The sequence below is a fragment of the Talpa occidentalis genome, unplaced genomic scaffold, assembly GCF_014898055.3.
Source record: "Talpa occidentalis isolate TD23 unplaced genomic scaffold, MPIMG_talOcc4v2.1 talOcc4.3, whole genome shotgun sequence".
NCBI classification, from domain to species: domain Eukaryota; kingdom Metazoa; phylum Chordata; class Mammalia; order Eulipotyphla; family Talpidae; genus Talpa; species Talpa occidentalis.
In genome coordinates, this window is record NW_023603184.1 from 32,272,928 (window position 1) to 32,279,359 (window position 6,432).

At 39.6% G+C, this 6,432-nt stretch overlaps 1 pseudogene; it reads left to right on the plus strand.

Annotated features, from left to right (window-relative positions):
* Positions 1–936: 936 nt before the first annotated feature.
* Positions 937–1,269, plus strand: LOC119255505 (60S ribosomal protein L35a-like; annotated as a pseudogene).
* Positions 1,270–6,432: the final 5,163 nt, after the last annotated feature.

The window sequence follows — 6,432 nt, forward strand, 5'->3', positions numbered from 1 at the left end:
TCTGTTCCCCACTTTGTCTCAGTTCACGTGAATCCTCTCACCCTCCCACACATCTGGCCTGTACCCCAGCTCTTGTATGCATAAATAAATAAATTTTTAAAAAATAAATGAAAATAAATAAAACCTAATGCTATATCTTAATGGCTGCTTAGTATTTCTGTATGTGGACTCACCACATTTTGTTTAACCAGATTCTTGTTAGGTGGTTTCCAATCTTTTGTTATTATAAACAATGAATGGCAACGAATGGACACTTGTATATGTGTAATTTCCCACACATGTGAGCCTATCTGCATGATAAATTCCTAGAATGTACTTAATGGTTAAAGATATCTGAATCTGTAATTTTTATAGAAGTTTTCAAGTTGCTCTCTGTAGAGGCAGTACTGATACATATGCCCTCCTGCCATGTCAGAGTGACTGTTACTTCACCATCACATTATGTCAAGTGAATAATTGTTATCTCAGTGGAAGTTTATTTTATTTATTTATTTATTTATTTATTTATTTTTGTGGGCCCCTCGCCGGTGGCCGGGGATCGAACTGGAGCTGCAGAGACTGCTGGCAGCCTCACAACCCAGTGCTCAACCGCTGCGCCACCAGGGGAGGCCCTCAGTGGAAGTTTAATTTGCATTTAATTTAATTTAATTTTGCATTCACGTTTAATTGAGAGACTGAATGTCATTCAGTCAATCATTTAATATATTTTTTTTTTGGTGGACTGTTTGATCACAACCTTCATTTTTCTGATGTGTTTTTGCCTTTGTTTTTGTTTTTTTCCGATGTGTTTTTTATTGTAGAACACACATATCAGGGCAAAATGCTGTGCATATAGCTACAAATCATTGGGGGGGGGGGGAACTGGATAAAAAAATAAAACTGGAGATTCTTGTTGCTGAACTGTAAGGGCAAATAACTGAGGCCTGACTTCTAAAATATGGCTGGAAGGCTGTGGCCAGAGGCCATTTTTGCTGGCTGCAAGAGGAGTTTCTGGAAACAGAGATAGGATACAGGTCTTCTTAAAATTGAAGGTGTTTATGCTCAAGATGAAACTGAATTCTATCTAGGCAAGAGATGTGCTTATGTGTACAAAGCAAAGAACAACACAGTAACTCCTGGTGCAAACCGAATAAAACGAAAGAAATCTCGGGGAAGACACCTTGAGCCCATGGAAACAGTGCCGTAGTTCACACCAAATTCCGAAGCAACCTTCCAGCTAAGGCCACAGGACACAGAATGCATGTGATGCTGTACACCTCAAGGATTTAAATTTACTGAAAAATCAATAAATAAAAGTGGATTTGTCTTCTTGTATTTTGTTGGAAAATAAAATAAAACTGCAACTGCTTCAGTTATGCAGCGCCCCCTTGAGGAATCCATGCTGGCAAAGCAGTTCTGGACCCTGCCAGGGGCTTCTTGGGGGTGGCTACCCCAGACTTCTGCAGCCTTAGGTCTGGGATGAGACCTAAGAATATATAGATTCTAGCTCCGAGTCAAAAACCTATGTGTGACTTTTCAGGCTTGAATATACAAAAGCTTTACTTGGCAGGCCTCCTAGGGAAATACTGTCCCCACCAGACTTGCTGCACAGTCAGTGTTCTTGGGATCTCTGAAGGGAGTTTCAGTCAAACTCAGACCCCACAGGCTAGCAGGGGCTAAGCATTTATCTGTTTTTAGAACAGGAGCCTTCTTTGGGTGGTTTCTTTATCTAGAACTTTCTGCAGAGGTCTCTACTGAGGCTTCCTTATTGGCAGGGGAGAAAAGAGTGAAAAACCTTGAAGACACTTACCCCTCTGACTCAGTACCAGTACTTTTCCACTCTGACTCAGTACTCAGTACTTTTCCACTCCTAGACCTCCTCAAAATGTCCCATCCAACCCCTATGTCTGTGCTGCTCCACTTAACCTGGAATGTTCCACATTCCAGGGAAAATTGTTACAGCAGAGAGAACTTTCTCTGTTTTTAGCCTCTTGCTTGTATTATCTCAGTAAGTGGTTAAAGGCTTGAATATTACTTTCATTTTTGGCCTGTTGTTTTAATCACATACTCTGAACATCTGGCAGCTCAGCTTCTCCAGCTCAGCTGTGCCTTTTACTACACATGAATACATCAACACACATAGGCAAGGTTAAAACAGATGATGTGAAGAGAAAGCTAAAAGAGCCAAAAGGGTTTGTAGGACATGGGACTTACACTCTAAAACCAAGTTTGCTAAGCATTTCCTGGGTTTTAGCTGTAAGTGAGTTTGCTAAGTACTTGGTGGGTTTTAAAACCAAATTGCAACTTGAGAACCCCTTTAGTCCTGAGGCAAATCAGAACAGTTAGGTACTCTATGAGAGATTAGACACTTACATAGCAAATATAACTACCCCTGACTTTTGTAATCCAGTGGGAATATGAAAGGAGACTCAGAAAATTGTGTGACAACAACAAAATGAACAGACAAAACAAAACAAAAATTAACTCTTAAAAGCTGTAAGAACAGGGCCTCCCTGGTGGCACAAGGGGTTAAGCACAGCACTATGAAACAATCCGCAGCCTTTGCAGCATGAGTTCGATCCCCAGCCAGCCAGGGAACAAACCACATGGCGAGGCAGACCTCTCCTGTCTCACCCGCTGCTCCCCTCAGCAATGTATTTCATCAGTCTGCCTGTTCTGTTCCCCACTCTGTCTCTGGTGAATCTGGTGAATCTCACCCTCCCGCACATTTGGCCTATACCCTGGTTCTTGTATAAATAAATAAATCTTTAAAAAAAAAAAAAAAAAGCAAAATGGTGCAGCCACTATGGAAAACAGTATGGAGTTAAAAAAAAAAAACAAAAAACTAGAGGGCCTCTAGTGGCGCAGGCTGTTGAGTGCAGCACTGTGAAGCTGTCCGCAGCCTCTGCAGCATGGGTTCATCTCCGCTGGCCACCAGATACCTACATGGAGTGGCAGTCCTCTCCTGTCTTGCCCGCTGCTCCCCTCAGCAGTGTATTTCAGTAGATCCGCCTGTTCTGCTCCCCGCTCTGTCTCTGGTGAATCCTCTCACTCTCCCATGCAACTGGCCTGTACCCTGGTTCTTGTATGCATGAATAAATAAATCTTTAAAAAAATTAAAACTAGAACTACCATGTGATTCAGCAATTCCATTTTTGGATATATAATTAAAAGAACTGAAATATAAACACTGTAGACCCATGTTCATAGCAGCTATATTCACAATAGCCAAATGGTGGGAGTAACCCAAGTTTCATCAACAGATGAATGGAGAAACAAAATCTGATATATACATACGATGGAATATCAGGGGTAGCTCTTTCTGCCTGCTTGTGTCTGTGCAAGCATCCTTTCCTTTCCTCTGTGTAATAGATCTGCCCTTTCGGATATATAAAAAAAAGCATAGAGTTTCTGGCATCATTGCTGTAACAATGACAAATCCTGAGGACATTATACTAAGTGAAACAAGCAAATTATAAAAAGACAAACACCAATGTACTAACACAGCCTAAAGGGGGAGATCTTTACCTCTAAAACACAAACAATGTAAACCAAAGTTACTTAAATTTAAAAAAAAGACAAATATTGTATCAATTAATTTATGTGAGGTACCTAGAGCAATAAAATTCACAGAGACAGAGTAGAAGAATGGTTACGACAATGAGGGTGGGGTGGGGGGGGTGGGAGGAGTTGGGGGGGGGAAGGAACTGGGAGCTGTCATATAATGGTATAGAGTTCCAATTTTGCAAGATGAAAAGAGTTGTAGAGATTGGTTGCACAACAATGTGAATGGACTTAATACCACTGTACATATTTAAATATGGTTTAGTGGGTAAATTTCAACTTACATGTATTTTGTCTCAATTAATTTTTTTAATTAATCAAAGTAGTTATAATTCAAACTGTATATGATTATAATACATGCTCTGCTTATTTTTTAAAGATTTATTTATTTATGCATACAAGAACTGGGGTACAGGCCAGGGGGTGTGGGGGGTGAGAAGATTCACCAGAGACAGAGTGGGGAACAGAACAGGCAGACCAACTGAAATATACTGCTGAGGGGAGCAGGGGATGAGTCAGGAGAGGTCTGCTGCACCATGTGGGCATCTCCCTGGCAGGCCGGGGATCAAACTCCTGCTGCAGAGGCTGTGGACAGCTTCATAGGTTGTGTCTTAACCCCTTGCACCACCAGGGAGGTCCCATGCTCTGCTTTTATAACCTTTTATGTAGTGTAATAATCCTTGACTCAGCAATGCAACTGCACATTTTAGGGTGTCAGCCCAAGAGAATGTGATGTTGTTTTCTTGTTAAGGTTAAGTGATAAGTAAGGCTTATGACATCTGACCGCATTTAGAATAGGAAGCCGAGTAGTTCTAGTCAACCTTAAGTGGAAGTGGAGCAGTGACACCAATCCCTAGAAGTGTCTTGGCATCAAGCTAAATTCAATTCTGAATTCATTGATGTATACTTTCAATATTTATTCACAAAAATTTATTGAGTACTAACCATGTGCCAGGCACTGTGCTAGACACTAAAACTACCTTACTCATTCAAGAGTCAAGCTCAGGAAAGAAAGGACTGAATCAGGAAGATCAGGGGCTAAGTGCCTAACGTAGTGCCAAACACAATGCCAACTTTATAGACAGATGGTCCCAGAATTATGACTGTCCGACCTTACAATGGTGTGAAAACAATACACATTCAGTCGAAACGCTACTCTGAATGTTGATCTTGTCCCCCAGCTATTACACAATTCTCATAGTGCTGGGAAGTGGGTAAGCAACTGATTCTCTACAGGAGATGGTATTCAAAAATTACATGAGCTATTCAATACTTGATGATCACATAGGCTTTGTGTTAGATGATTTTGCCCAACCACAGGCTAATGTAAGTATTCTAAGCATGTTTGAGGTAGGCTAGGTAAGCTATGATGTTTGGTAAGTTAAATAAATATAAATTAATTAGTTAAATGAATTAAATAATTAAATTCATGATCTCCTTGTTTTCTTGGAGATGTTCCTCCTGGGATTTCATGAGTCTCCAGTCTAGGTGGATTGCTTCTAAGGACTTCCTCTCCAAATTCCTCTGGGACTTGGAATTCCAATAACTTTAAAAAACTCTAAGAAAATTAAATTTCATGTGAAAAACAATGTCTGATATTAGTTAGCTCTGGATACATGTTACTTGAGTTGTTTGGATAGTGAGTTCTGGCTTCCATTTCTCTTGTCTTAGTTTCATTGTTCCAGAGCATAGCTGCTTTTCATGAAGAGTGCTATTGCCTAGGGTTCTAAGACTTACATAAGGACAATAAAAACAGATGAAGAAACATCCAGAGGAAAATATACAGTGTGCTCATTACAAAGAAGTTAGAAAACACAAAAACGTGGCAAGAATGAGGGAGAACAATCCCAGCTCTCTTGTAGTCTCACAACCAAAGACAACCCTTACTCACATTTTTGTCTATTTCTTACCCACCTTTCTTCCTGTGTCTAGATTTCTGTTGTTGTTGTGACCATGTCACATATCTAAATTTATGAATGGCATTTTTAATAACAATGTCATTGTTAGTGTTTTCCTCAGGACTTATACATTATTCAGAAACTCCATTTTAAATGGCTGAATTGCCCACTCAGTCAAAGCACCGTAATTAATAGATCTTCTGTTGTTGCATCTTTAGGTTGCTACCAATTTTCTACTGTTATAAACAATGTTCTGGTAAAGCACAAATATTTTGTCTTAAACCTTTTAAACCTTTTTTATATATTGCAAATTTTCCCTGCAAACAGATTTTTGCTAAATGAAAGGATATGAACATTTTCAAGGTGGAAACATTTTTTCCTAATGATTTTTTTCAAAGATGTATATTCAGAGACTGAAATTCATAACTAAATGATCATGATGCATAGCATACTACTTGCTGGCTACGTTTGAATGCAACTAGGCATCTCTGACAGGAAATCGGGATTAGATGACTAACCATCCAGATTTAATTATGTACTGTTCACGACAGAAGGAGAAAGATCAGAAGTCTTCGATGATAGCCAAGATAAAATGGATCAGAAACATTACAGATAGGATAAATACAGGTTTATCCATCCTCACAGTTCAGAGGTGCTCTGTCCTTTGGCACATCACAAAGCAAACAGCTTATCTCTGATCTGATCTTTAAAGTCTCCCATCCTCTCTCCCTGTACCTGCCTGCCTTCCTTCTCTCTTGCCACCACATATTCATGTTATGGAAATTCTTACACCTATAATACCTAGAGGGTATGCTAAAATTTTATTAATCAGAATCCTGATTTCAACATTAGCTTGGGTCTTAAACTCTTCACTTTCAGGTTGCATGACTGGTTCTAACAAAGGGATGCACTCCTTAAATAATAGTTTCTTTCCTGGTGGCAACCTCACAAAGTATAGTGCATTTCCTTAACAGAAAGCTTTCTTTTTATT